General features: G+C 42.3%; 1 protein-coding gene across 9 annotated transcripts in view; it reads left to right on the top strand.

Moving 5' to 3' along the window:
- Window positions 1-14,316, top strand: part of LOC146707960 (nuclear factor 1 X-type-like) — a 110,187-nt gene that overhangs the window by 17,984 nt on the left and 77,887 nt on the right. The window lies entirely within an intron of this gene.

Genomic DNA, 14,316 nt, shown 5'->3' with positions numbered 1-14,316 from the left:
GCGGGAAAATATGGACGAGGCTGATATGAGAAGAGTGCAAGTTTCATTAACATATGCATGTCACGTACTCAGTAAGAAAATCAAGAAAACATTCTGATTGATCATCCTGACAGGCGAGCGTCAGATTCAAAACAGATTGGGCTGCTCTTGCTGACTCTTCCAAGTCTCATTTTGGAAGTAGTCTGCACCAAAATGTCTGTCATGTGTGCACATTTCTGTTGTTCACGTCAAAGACATTTATTTGTGCTTTTTTCCCCCCCCAATCAGTTAAAACAGCCTTGTGATTGTTTTGCCTCGTCGGAAAAAGTTGGCGTTCTCCTCAAACAAACAGATCATAAAAGTGTAGGCATTTCGAATTAAATGCAAGCAAAGCAATCGCAGGCTACTGTTCGACACCTAAGCCTTTGCCAATATGTTTACTGTATTTTTAAATCGTTATTGATGGCAATATATAGGGCAGGCTGTATAGCCACGACAGCCCAGTGTGTTGAATGACTGGCTAAGGTCATTTATTTTTGACTGGGCTCTGTGTACATTTGTGTGAGTTAGAAGAGGCATTGCGGTGCAGGGCTGCAGCAGCCACGGGAGCGTTAGCCGAAAAATCAACCGGGCCAAACGAACATGTCTGACATTTGTTACGGATGCGCTTGCAAACTCCCAATCACCGTGATTCTCTTTGACAATTGTAATTCCCCGTATTATTAAGTAACGCACACACATGTGTGTGCACACACATTTCTGTTCAGCCATGTGTCCGCAGTGTATCTGCGGACACAGAGGTCTGTAGTTCCAACTGCAGCCAGGGAATCCAGTTAGTGAGTCAGACTTTGTGGAACAAAGTGTGCTGCTCTCTGATTTTCTCCCTCTCACTCTGTCTGTCTCTCTCTCTCTCACTCCTGTTGAGAGCGCTGGCAGCTCGCCAGGGGTGGAAAAATCTATAAGCCGTTGCGTAATATACCATATCTTTACCTTGGTTGAACCCAGCGCAAGATCCACAGCTGTGTGAGCACACAAACAGAGAAATGAGTGTGCTCGTGCCCCGTGTGTGTGAGGCAGAGAGAAAGAGGCCACAGACAGAGGGAGAGAGACACACAGAGTGGCTTCTTTGTGGCCAGTTTTCACTGTGTACCCTCATATAAACAGTATCACACCACTTTGATCAAATGCTGCTGACAATTTTTTTTTCTTAAGTGGACCGAGCATAGTGTTCTAATCACTCTCTGGAGAAACTAAGCTCAGGCCACATAAGATTTATCTGTTTTTGAGGCGGCCGATGTCAAAAATGGAAATCAAATTAGGTCCATGTTTTGCTTGCATGACATATGAACTCCATGGAAACGCCACTGTACTTCCAAAGTCAGAGGGGTGAGCGTATCGCTCTTCACGAGGTACTTGTGCTCTGTTCATAACTTCAGGGAGGAAATTAGAATATCGAATAAATTAAAGTGTATCCGGCCTCTCATGTTTGGCACGCTTCCTCTCATTCGATTCACAAGATTGGGGTTTGCTGTGTTTGGAGCTGTTTGTGCAAGTGCAGGCCTCGCTCGCAGTGTCCATCTGCACCTGAAGCTTCTTCGGGAGCAGTCGCTGTTTATACTCCTGTGGGAGGGAGTGTAATGTTTTGATTGGATGCCTCTGAACGCTGTGTAGCTGCTGACTTTCAGACTTTTGTACTGAGCGCGCCTTCGTTCATGGGTGTCAGCTCTGTTATAGAGATATTCTTATAAATGGCAAAAAAAAAAAACACAAAAAAACTCCAAAAGAAACAAAAATAAATGTGTGAGTAAAGAGTTTGAGGTTCTTTCCAAAGCGTGCGGGTCTCCGTGTGATCATTTAAGTAAAACGAAATGCCAAATATTGTCTAATCAGTCCTCCATCTTAACTAATATGATCAATCCAGGCAGTGATATTAGCCATCTGAAATTCACATGATAGGACTGATTCATTTTTGATTATGCTGATTGCTATTAAATGGTCTGTAATGACTACTGATAATCCCCATATGCAGCTCAGAACTCTGGATTCGCTGGGAGGCTGTTGTTTGTTAATGCACCACTGAAACCTAAAACACATACAGATGTGTGTGTGTGGGACAAAACCACAAACCCAATCGAGATCCCTTGCCATTGTTTCAGTGCATGCTCGTGCTTAATTTTTACCGGGCTCGCTTATGGAAATGTTTGAGCGGACGTGCAGAGTAAACCCCACCACCCCCACCCGCGTATTCAACTCATTTTTTTCCCTCCCCTTCAGCTACGCAGTGTAAAGGGTCAAACTGTTAGTGTGGTGATGGTGGTTTGGACCCGGAGGGCGGGCGGGGGGGTGACAGCTCTATGAGGGAGGTAGCTTCATTTGGGTGGAAGAAGGATACTGCATCATTTTTCACCTCATGTATTGCATATGTATGCCTGTGTATACTGTGTAAACGTTTGTGAGACTGACTGCTGATATGTTTGTGTTTATTGACTCAAAGAGACAGGCCGTGGCTGCGTACACAGCGGTGTACGGGTGGCAGGGGTCCAGGACTGGGGGAAACGTGTGTGTTTAAAGTACACACAGGCCTAATTATGCTGATTTAAGCATTCTTGCGGTCCTCCCTCTGGCTTGTGGTGTGTTAACTGGCACTGGGGCGTCCAGCAGAGAGCGAGAGAGGCAGTGAGGGAGTGACGGAAAAGATTGAAAAAAAAAGAAAAAGAAGACAGAAATAGAATAGGGCAACCTTAATCAAAAGACTGATTAAAATTAATAAGGAGGTCGGCAAAAAGAGAAATGGTGGCAGTTTAAAGTACTCAAACACAGCAAGAGTAACTGAAAAAGGTCCCAGATGCTAGCGAAACAGGGGAAAAACATACAGCACTATCAAACTTCCCGGCAGGTTTTTTCCCTCCTCACTTTGGGGTTACGAGCGCGCCCGCTCTTCATATTTATTTTTATATTCAGATGTTATGGATTGCTCCGGGAAAAGGCTGTCCCTTTTCCCAGCAGAGGAATTAATACTGTTTGAATGTTCTTCCTGCAGTCGAAAAAGAAGGAATTTTTGCAATGGAGTTTAAAAAGGTTTATTAGTTAAATCCTGACCGGTGCTAAATAAACAGGCTAGGGATGATTAAAATGAACCCTTGTTTGTTTACTCTCTAATTTCTGGCCTGTGTGCATGTGTGCACCTGTCTCCTGTCTTTTAAGTGGTGCAGTTAAGATTGTAAACTATCCAAAAAAACAGAAAATGTTTTTTTTTCCTTTTTTGTCGGGTGAAATTTTTTTTTTTTTAAGGAATTGTAAATACGTGTGCGTTTAGAAGGAGTTTTGCAACTTTACTTCATGAGTTTGTTACCTGAAAAGTATCCAAGCATTAAAAGGTACATAAAGAGCCTGCGCAGGTTCCTCCTATAACACAGCCGAGCGGAGATTGATGATGTTGGCCAATGTGTGTTCAAGCTGCTTTTCATGCAGGTGATAAAATCCCGCTGGAGACGAAGGCAGGGCCGCTCGGTGTCTCTGGGTTCATTCACTGCACTCTCTGAGACGGGCTCAAGCACACCTCATTTCTTTGTACTTTTTTCTTTTTCTGCCCCCCCTTTTTTTAATAGATGTGTTTGCCTATCTTTGTTTTTCTCTATCATTCCTCATCAACTCCCCCAGCTCTCTTTTTTGCTCGCATTACATCTGTTACCTCAACCATTTCTTGTGTATTTTACCTCATTCTTTCCAGCCCCCTCTCCTTTCTTTCATTCCCTCAGGAGGAGCCATAGTCTTATCTGGGATATGTTGGATTTGGTGAGCTTAAAAGCCACTTTACTAACTCCCTGTCTGCCTCTCCTGAGAACAGCACGAGCTATCTTAAACAGTTTCACCATTCACCAGGCTTTGTCCATTGGAATGCTGCTCAATGGGCAACTTTTTACTCCCTATTGGCTTTTTATGCTAATCCTTTACCTGGCTTTCCATCTTCTGGACCTCCTTCCCTTCTCTGTTTCTCGTTCTGCCTCTTTTCTGTTCCTCCGCTGTCTAAAATACTTGATATACACATATTGGGTTTCTTTGGTGATGTGAAGGAATGCTAATGCATCATAACCATATTATAGTACTTAGAGTAGGCAAACGGTGCCAAGTGCTATCTGGAGAATCAAATCTCTGCACAAGAGCCTTTTCTCTGCTTCAGAGTGAAAAACGGTGTTCACATTTTGATTTTCCTCTCTGGAAATACATAAAGCCGAAATCCCGTCTAAAATTTGCTGAAACAATGGTGTTGTTGTATTCAATAATGCAATTTCTCCAGGAATGGGAAAGCTAGCCTAAATAAAGATGAGGCCAAATCCTATTTTGCATCTGATCCAGGGCATACTGTGCTTTCTTCTCTGTGTATGCGAATAAATGTTTGGACGTTTTGCATATACTGTTACGACAATCTGGTCACAGGGACTTTTAAAAGCATTTGAATACCGTAACTGAAATTTAGTAAACAAAATATTTATTTGAATGCTTGAAGAGTGTAACCAAATTATAAGTGCAAATCCAGAAGCAATCCTAACAGGATATGATCAGACCCCGGGCAGGCCCTCTCTGGCGTATGGCAGGCAAACTGGAGTGAGGGATTTGCTCGTTTTATTATTAGGGCCGGCTTGTGTTGTTGATGGAGCGGCTCCATCCATGTTGACTCACAGAAAGACAGCGGTGATGGCTACACTGAGCAGGGGTGTCAGGCTTGGCTGATGACTCCAACTCCCCAAACAGCACTGCAAAGGCAAACCCTTCTTTGTGTGCGCGTGTGCGTATGTATTTGAGTTAGTGGTGTGTTTCTGTGTGCGCGCGCATGTGTGTGTGTGTCTGTGGAGGCCATACTGCAGTTGTGTGTGTATCTTTCTGCGTGTGTGTCTTTCAGTCCTGACAGCCAAGAAGCTTCAGCAGCATCTGACGTGGCAGCTCTTGCTGCTTTCAGTCCAGCTCTTTCCTTCTGGCTCACTTTTCTGTGATACTATCTTTTCATACAATCACATGTTTATAAATGGAGACTGCCTGTTGTTTCATACCGGACCGGTTTTGCTGAAGGTTTATCAAGTCTCTGCAAAACTGTAAATTTCGCTTAAAATAATATTGCAGGAATACTTTTTTTTTGTAGTGACGAATATTTTTTTTGTTTTTAGAACAATAAAACTGAGCAGGATACTCGAATTAAAACACACACGCACACACACACACGGACATATCTGGCAAGATCCAGTTTAAGGACTGCAAGGGCACATTTGGTTACATGTAAACAGTACTCCACTTACATGTTATACCAACTCTCAACACAATAGGGGGATTTTCTAGCTAAGGGCAATTGCAAAATACCACCTATAAATCAACCAGATGCAAGCTATTATGTAGTTATTTCCATATACTGCAGCGTAAAAGGATATACTGTTCTTTTGTTTTAAATTGTACTTTCATAATTGCACTTATACTCTATAAATTAGAGTGGAGAAAATGGCATTTTTAGTAATAACTGCAACAATCAAATACATATGCATCGTCAGTATATGTGAAACTCTTAACTTAATTTAAAGTTTGGATCAGTATCCAGGTTTTTTTTTCCCTTCCTCATTTTTTCCTCCCAGGCTGTGAGGTGCCTTTTTATCGAGGTGGGTTCCCGCCACTTTATGTCCCCTCTGAGGACATGTACTTATGGCTGTCTGCCTGTGGTGCTGTGGTGCTCCTGAGGTCTGAGCGAGGTGGTAGTTTAGGCTGGGGAAGTCAATAAGCGTGGTCACAGAGGAGATAACTGCACACACACTCTCCCAGAGGCGCCCGTCTGCATGGTGTGTCTGTCTGTCCTCCCCCTGGCTTTTATGGAAGATTCATCTTTAAAAAAGAAAAGCATTGGTTTGAGAGGATTTAACTTTCACAATGATTTGTGTGTGTGTGGTTGAGGGCTCTTTGTTTCTCACTTCACGTGTGTTTGTGTTCTCAGTTTCCTCTGGCCTGGCATGGTGGCTGCCCCTATAGGCAGTGCCGTGCAAAATGGGCAAAGCGACCTTTAACCCTTAAACTGCTGCCTTAGAGATATGCATAACTTGCTATCAAGAGCCAAACCCCATCAAGCATTGCAGAGATTAAGACCCAGCTCTCAGGAGGCCATATGGAACAGACACCTTTAGCCCTAATGGGATCAGAGTCACATAGGAAGCCACTTGGAGCAGCAACTGACTCTTAACCCCTAACACCAACTTAGTGCAGACGAGCAAGAGTGCGCGGGCAAAGGCCCAGCTCATATCATGCCACAGGGAGCGGGCACCGTTTAACCCTCACAGTGCCAACCTATCAAGGGCGAAACTCCAACTTATATGATAAGCAGAATTAAATCTGCAAGCTTCGGAGTTCCTGATAGGGAGCTGATGTGGAACTTGGATTGTAACGCCAGGGGGTCAGTGCTCCAAACATTTTTAGTGTTCTAGCTGTACATGTGGTCACCGGGCTGTTGTTTGTTAGGGTTATTTCCTCCATAAAAGCCCTTTTCATCCAGTTAATTTCAATCTGCAGTGCTTTTATGTCCTTGTAAAACATCGGCTTCCCAAAAACAAAAGCTAAAAGTGTGTTTTTACATTTAGAAACTCGATTATGAATTATAAAAAATTGTTTTCAGACTATTTGACTCTTAACCAACTAAAATGAAGCCACAAAAAGCAGACGGACTGCCAGTCTAGTGACAAAATGCTGTAGCAATTTCATTTTATTTGAAAGTCTATTTTGCTACACTTGTAATCTCTGAAAGCATTGTATTTTTAAAAAAAGAAGAAGAACGCTAATTTTAAAACATGTAATTATGTCAAATCTAATTTCTCTCATGCAGTTTTTCCCCTTTTGTGAAAAGAGAGTGTTAATAGATTGAACAAAGACTCAGGGAAAAATCAAGGAAGCAATCAGTCACACAAAACAGGTAATAAATTCACAGGAAATATACGGACAATCGTGCCAAACAGTTTCTTTCAAACAATCTACTTAGCGATAAATGCTGACAGATGATATAATGGTTATAAAAACTGGAAGAGATCAAGAAAAACAGGGATTTCTGGAAGAGACTCTTTCCCTTTAAGAAATATAAACAGGGTATGTGTTATAGCATGAGTGGCTGTATGAGAGCGAGAGAGAGAGAAAGAGGGTAAAGCTAGTTTCTGCACTTGCCTGTCTGAAACCGGGCGAGGAATGAGTGCACAAGTTTGAATCTGGGTGAGTCAAGCTGCGCGAGGGAGAGGCAGCGAGAAAAAGGAGTTCCACGGTGAAAGGAGGGAGAGAGATGCTCGAAGATGGATAGCAGCTGAAAGAAAGGGGGAGCTCAGGCAAATTGGTCGGAGTGAGAGTGTGAGTGAAGCAGCAAAAAGCAGAGGGAGGGATAGTTGAAGTGCAACAACAAGATGAAGTGCAGGAAAGGGAAAGTGTTAGCAAGAGAGGGATTGCAGAGTAAGAGGTGAAAGGAATAAATGAAGGAATGGAGGAGTAGGTGATGGTGGGGGGCACGGAATGAATGTGTGTGTTGGGCTAGTGGTGAATCATTTGCATAAAGGGTAAGGGCACTCTGCCCAGCTTTGGGGAGAGGTTGGCATCTCGCCTTGCCGACTGGCAGAACGAGGACCAGGGAGGAATAAAAGAATGAGGGGGAGTGAAAGAGTGAGAGAGAAAGTCTCTCAATAGTGCATCTCTTGTGCGAGGAGTAGCAGGCCTTGGCTACTGCTGGAGCAGGGCATGGCGGGGAGGGGATATCTGGTTTCATTATCTGCTCGATTCCTGCTGTATTTGCTAATCATGAGGTTCAAAGCCCTTGCTGCAGCTGTAGGCAGGGCACGGTAGCCAGTCTGTGCCGCTGGCATGTGCCGACTGGAACGCTGTAGGTGTGTGCAGCATGCACTTCAGTTTGGAGTGAGACAGAAAGTGTGAGACAGACGTTATGGCTTCCCTTTACTGAGGCAGAAAGCTGCCACACTCTGTCATCCCCCCTCAATCTCTCTCTCTGTGTTTCACACGCACGCACACTCTTAAGTGCCACACTGCCTACTTGACCTTATCAAGAATGGCTGCCCTTGTCGAGGGGAATTGCTGTATTCAGTTCTATTGCAATGTCCTGTCGGAAAATGCCACCTCCAGCAGTATCTGTTCGTTCGCGTGTGCATTTGGTGACGCTACAGAACCACACATACGGTAGTAATCTATACTGTATGTATTCATTTAGGAATTGCCTGCGAGTAATCCTATACCATACCGTCTAGCTGCAGCTACATGTCGGAGTGGTTTATTAAATCGTTGTTTGCAAAATGCAGTGCAGATCCTCCTAATTTAGTTTGAGCGCTCCCATTGCGCTGTAATATCTAAACATTCTTTCTAATTGACGGCACTGATATCAGGATTAGCATCCAGTTTTGGATCAGAGGGGCAAAAGTCTAACGTTTCACGCAGCCTTCTTTAAAGTGCCCACAAAACATTTAGCGTTTGCCACATCTAAAGAGAAAAATTCAGATATATTTAACAAGCTGCGTTCTCCGACTCCAAATTTAATTCTGTTCTCCAAACATTTTCAGAACATAAATTGGGAGTATGACTCACTTGTGAGGTTAAAGCCCTGTTTACAATTAACTGTGTAAGGTGAAATTTATGCAAATGGACCAGAGTCATAGAAAAACCACATAAACCTCAGGAAAATCCTGGCTGAACAAATTTTGGATACTTAAAAAGAAACACAAAGAGCCCTTGAGCTTATCTTTGATGTGCTTACATTTGAGGCTGAAACAGTCTGCAAGACAAACCCGTCATACAAACGAGAAAACATATTTGAGTATAAAATTACCCAGGTCTGCAGTTGTGTCAGAAGCCCCGGCTTGCTATCAGTCCTTGTGTCTCTGGAGCTGTTTAAAGCTCGCTTGCTCTGTCTTTCTCTCTCAGCCTCATGCCACAAATGGCTTCCAGACTTTCACACATAGTAATGCTTCAGTGTGTAAACAGGCGTAATTACACACGATGCGCAGACACACTTTTAACATCAATCTGTGCCGTTGGGAGGAAGAGAGCAGAAAAAGAGGAAGTTTTTCCTTTTTTTAATTCTTCCAAGGATTGAAATGGATGAAAAGGTTTTGAGGACAAAAGCGAATGAGTGGCAGGGATGAGACATTAAGGAGGACATTTCAAGAGAAATGCTGTGTGTCTGTGTCTGAATGTGATGGAACAAAAAAGGAAATAAATTTTGTTAGCGTTCCCAAGGAAATCGCATTTCATATGAACTTCTCGATGTTCCTTTTTTAATATCTCCGAGAACAGTGAGGTCACTAAATTTCCACCTTCTAATGGCGAGATGATACATCCAATCAGGCGTCCTCTCTGTGCACCCGATTTTCCCATGTTTCTTATATGAAGGAAACATGAAAATTTCTCTTACCGAAACTTTTTTCTCTCTGCTGTTTCCATTTTCTTTTGTGTACAAATTTTAAAAAGGCATTATACACATATGGCATAAAATAGTTAGAACTCCATGTTTCACCAAGTCTCTGAAAAATATTTGATTCCTATAAAAAGCAAAAACAACTGAAGAAACTTTAACCGAAAATGGTTTTTTTTGAAGACACACACACACACTTGCACATGCATGCATGCACACACACACACACACACACACACACACACACACACACACACACACACACACACACACACACACACACACACACACACACAAAATGATTCAGATCTCTCACAGTGCTTCCTTTATATCACCATAGTCTTTTTCAATATGTGATTTTACACAACAGATGTCAAAGTTGAATTACAGTTGTGACATGTCCTGATGTGCTGAAAATTTCACGAGCTTTCTCTCCGTCTTTCTCTCCTTTTCTCTCTGTGTGTGTGTGTGTGTGTGTGTGTGTGTGTGTGTGTGTGTGTGTGTGTGTGTGTGTGTGTGTGTGTGTGTAGCCTGATTTTACAGGATCATCTAGATATAAAATAACAGAAAACCTGTGAAAGAAATATAACTTCAACAGACAAATCTGGCGTTCAGCAATATGGTTGCATAATCTTAAAACATTATTTTAAGTTTAGGTTCAATTTATATTATAGTAAATATATTGTAAAATAAAATAAAAACAACATTTGGAGCAGTGGTACATTTAGGTGTAGCTATAAAATATAATACACATTCATGATGCCCCTTTTTAACTGATTATTGCTAAAAAAAAAAAACACTTTTTAAAATAACTTATTAAAGAAAAAATTATGTCTCCCTTGAAAAAGTTTTAAAAAGTCTTTGGTATTACTTAGTTTCAAATGTATAATAAATTGACAGCATTTAATCTATTTTGGCAATTACAAGTAAGGTTAAAAAAATAACTTGTTATAGAAAGCTCAGATTTTAAAATTTGAATAATCTCTAAAAATGTAAATTATTTAGGTCATGAAGAAAATATGAGCAAATGACATTTATTACATGAATTTTGTTTTAAGTTTTTCTTTTAAATTTCTGCATGACTTTGAATCACACAATTTAAAAGAAGAAAATAAATAAAACACCCTTTTTTGCTATTAACCTGAAATATTTCACCTGCAAAACACTGACATCAAATGTAAGAATGTAATGTCTGCTTTCTTACTGTTACCTCAGCGTGCAGGATGTGGCATAAAGCAGGCCTAAGTGTCGAGAAATTTCCTCCCACGTGTCCTGAGTTTATTTTTGCTCCTTTGATATTTATTTGCACACTTAGACTGATACCGCAAATTCATCTCAGGTAAACACGACAATGTGGGAAACAGGCCAAAGTTATGCTTGTTAAAATTAATTGCATCGTAAACACTGAGGCGGGTAGAAACTATTGCTCCTTTCTAAAATCGATCGATATTTCTTATAGCTAAATTGAGGCTCTTTATAAATATGTAATGAAAAAAAAGAAGCAAGCCGCATAAACGCTTTAGAGCAGCTGTGATTGATTTTACTCTGATTAACATGTGTTTTCACAGAGGTCACACTTTATAGCCTAATGCTAAGCCTATGTTAGCAGCAGGAATTGAACTAGCATACATTTTTATTAGTTTATCATTAGTTTGACCCCCTTTGTAGTGGGTAGGCCTCTCAACAGAGACAGCCTCAGAGCTCTTTTTTTGGCGTGAGAAAGAGGGACGTTTGATTTGAACAGGTTTCGTATTTAGAGCAGTCGACTTCAAGGCCTGCAATTTATTTTTACAGAGCAACATAAAAAGTCTAATTCAGAAACAGACCGACGGATGCTGGGAACGACGGTCGTGGAGGTTAACGGGCGCTATCAGCCAAGAACCAAACGCTAAACATTTTTTGCCTTTCTTTTTCTGAAGATGGTGAAAATGGTGGGCTTCGTTGTTTCAGAGGTGAGAGTATTAATTTTCATAGTGTTTTGGGAAATGTAGGAAGACGAGGTGCAGGCCCTTTTCTGATGGAGGATAGGCCACACAGAGGGGTTTTTCTCATTTAAAGGATTTAATGTTGACTCGAATTTAATGCTATTTTAATTCAATTTTTGGCCTCATTTCGTAGCCCCTGCTATTTAAACAGTTAAAGTAATCCCCGAGCCAGCCTTACGTGACAAACTGGTTTAATGAGTAAACTCAAACGGAGCGCTCTTGTTAATTTTCTCCGAATTGTTGAACACGGTGATTTATTATTTTTTTTATAGGTTTCTTAACTCTGGTGTTTTGTTGGTGCTTGAAGCCTCAATAAAACCTGAGTTTGGATTTCATTTCTCTGCTGCTCTCTGCGTTTGTAACGTGTCAGGGCTGGAGCGGAGTGGAGTGAGTGGAGATTGGCTCGCCCGGACTGACCGAACAAAGGTCGTCATTTTCTGAAAGACAGAGCATGGCATGCAGAGATAAGAGGAGCGCTCTCTTACATTATTGCAGCGCAGATACCTACAGAGCGCCGTGGCTCAGGCCTGGAAAAACTGCCACTGTTTCTTCTGCCGTGAAGAATTGTGGGCAAACAGGAGAAATCTTCCTTAATGAGCTGAAGGAGCTGCGGGTTTGAAAATGTCAAAAAAAGGACACATTAAACAGCGGGGTGCCACACAGACTGATTTCTTAGCCAAAATAATAAAAGATTTTTTTTCTTTAACTGCAATTTGTGCACAAACCTCAATGGCTGTGCATAATTTTGCATTTGGTCCAGTTTATGATCATAAGAAGGAGGCCCTGTAGCAGATTTAACTAAGTGATTTTAAAAGGGTTTTTTTGTTTCTTTTAGAGTGATTATAGGGGGGGGGGGGGGGGGGCTGGTAGGGGTATTGTTTTTTTGCATAGTATCTGCAGTTTATTTGCTTAATGTTACAGATAAAATTTTATCTCGTAATAGGATACCTTCAGTTTTTCATCCTGTTTTTGCGGTATGAAGATTTAACAGGAGTTATGTTGTTCAAAAAATGTCTCAGGGCTCATCTGCTAAAGAAAACACGTCGCTTCGGACAATGGATTGGTTTTCATTTCCCTGATATGAATCTTGGTTATCATTTCGCTTGTCAGTAATGTGATGATATTGAGGAAGTAACTGCAGTGCTTGGCACATAGCTCTCCTGTTCTTTGTCTGTGGCCCATTCATTAAAAAAGTCTAGATCCCTTCAGTCTTTTCAAATAAGTGGCAAACACACCTCCGTTATTATTCTTCAAAAACAAAAACAAACACACACATCCTATTTAATTCCATCTCCTCATGTTCCATTTGCCTGTTTTTTTTTCTTTCTCTTGCCTCCACCATCTTCTCTCATTCCCACATTATTCACGTGTTCAGCGTGGCTGTGTGAGGCAGGCGTATGCTAGCACGAACAATCGGCACCCGGCCCGGCTCAGCCTGGTCCAGATGGGGTCTGTACCCCCCTTCCTCCCCCAACAGTAGCAGCCAGTCAGCCAGCCAGCCAGGCAACCAACTAGCCAGCTAGCTACCCACCTGGGTAGCCAACCAGTCATTCACCCAGCCCGTCATGCGGCCTTTCAGCCAACCTGGCAGCCAGCTTGTCAGCCATTCAGTGGACCAGCCAGTCATCCAGGCTGCAGCTCCTCTGTCAGACGCTGACAGAGGGAGCAGGCCAGGCTAAATCTGATGGTCCTGGGAGCCAACCAGAGGACTCTGGCCTTTGTAGGGCGTTCACACAGACAGCCTGTCCCGTTGCACAGCAGGGGGCTTCAACTCACAATCAAATGAACGGACCCTCAACTTTGCCACATGACAAGTTAGCTTTTTATGGCTGCCCACTGTCAAGATTCCAGTTTTGACAATGTCTCTGTAATTCCTGTGAGCCTTGTGGACTAATTCATGTAATTTGGACTGCGTAAATGGGTAAATGTGTTCCTTTTTTGTAAATTGGGAGAATGACATTTAAATGCACTTCTAGGGAGTGGAGCAGCCCTTACGTATTTCACATCAAATCATCACAGAGATATTATTTTTCTGACAAATGCATCCGATTATGTTGAATCGGCCCTCGGTGGGAGCCTTTGTGTCAGATATTTCTCGCCTGGTGCTCTGGGCACAGCTTGTACCTCTGAGGTCGTGTGAGTCAGCCAATGAGGATGAGACAACTTGCTGTCCAGAGCAGCTACGCAGGCCCATGCTCCCTCACTTTCTGCTGCTGTTAAGTCCCAATTATGTGTCATTGTGGGATTCATAATGCAGCACGATGAAAATATGGGCAATTAACTGGCTGCAGAATGAAAATATTATTGTCCTTACTATTATAAAGACCAGCATATCTAAAGCTGAATGCATTCGACTCAACTTTGCAATTACAGGAAGCTGTGTAGTCTGTTTTTGATAGTTTTATAAGGCTTAAGCTATATAGGCTACTTGCATAAACCCATCCACCACAGCATTTTGAGGCATCATTGTCAATCAGATCCAGCTTCTCACCCACAAACAAGACAACTCTCCAATTTGATAACAGAAACTTTTAATGTGTTTCTGTTTCTATGGTGCTGGAGCTATTAAAGTGGAGTAACAGGAAAAGGAAAAAAAGGAGGCGAAGGGGCCAGTTTGGATGTAAGACTGCATTTTGAAACAGGAGAGCATGTTTTTGGATGGTATTTTTTGTTTTGGGGGGTGGAGGGGGGTCTTTTTCTCCCCCCTCCTCTCTTTGTTTGTGTGGTAAATCCAGGAGCAGCTGCTGGTCTCAGGGTCTAGTGGGATTTTGGGTCTGTGTTTTCTCATGCCATCCCATGCCAAGGTGGTGTAACGCGAGCAGAGAGAGAGAGAAAGAGAGAGAGAGCGGGAGAGGGGTGTTTCAGGAGTGGGGGGTGCAGTTAGAGAGTGAGCTGGTTTGTTGGGATGGCTGTGACCATGTTGGTGACGAA

This window comes from Copadichromis virginalis, linkage group LG6, assembly GCF_057382275.1.
Source record: "Copadichromis virginalis isolate Kocher_CV1m ecotype Utaka linkage group LG6, C_Virginalis_male_GT1.1, whole genome shotgun sequence".
NCBI classification, from domain to species: Eukaryota; Metazoa; Chordata; class Actinopteri; order Cichliformes; family Cichlidae; genus Copadichromis; species Copadichromis virginalis.
Note: the sequence above shows the minus strand (reverse complement) of the source record. Positions and strands in the feature narration are given on the sequence as shown.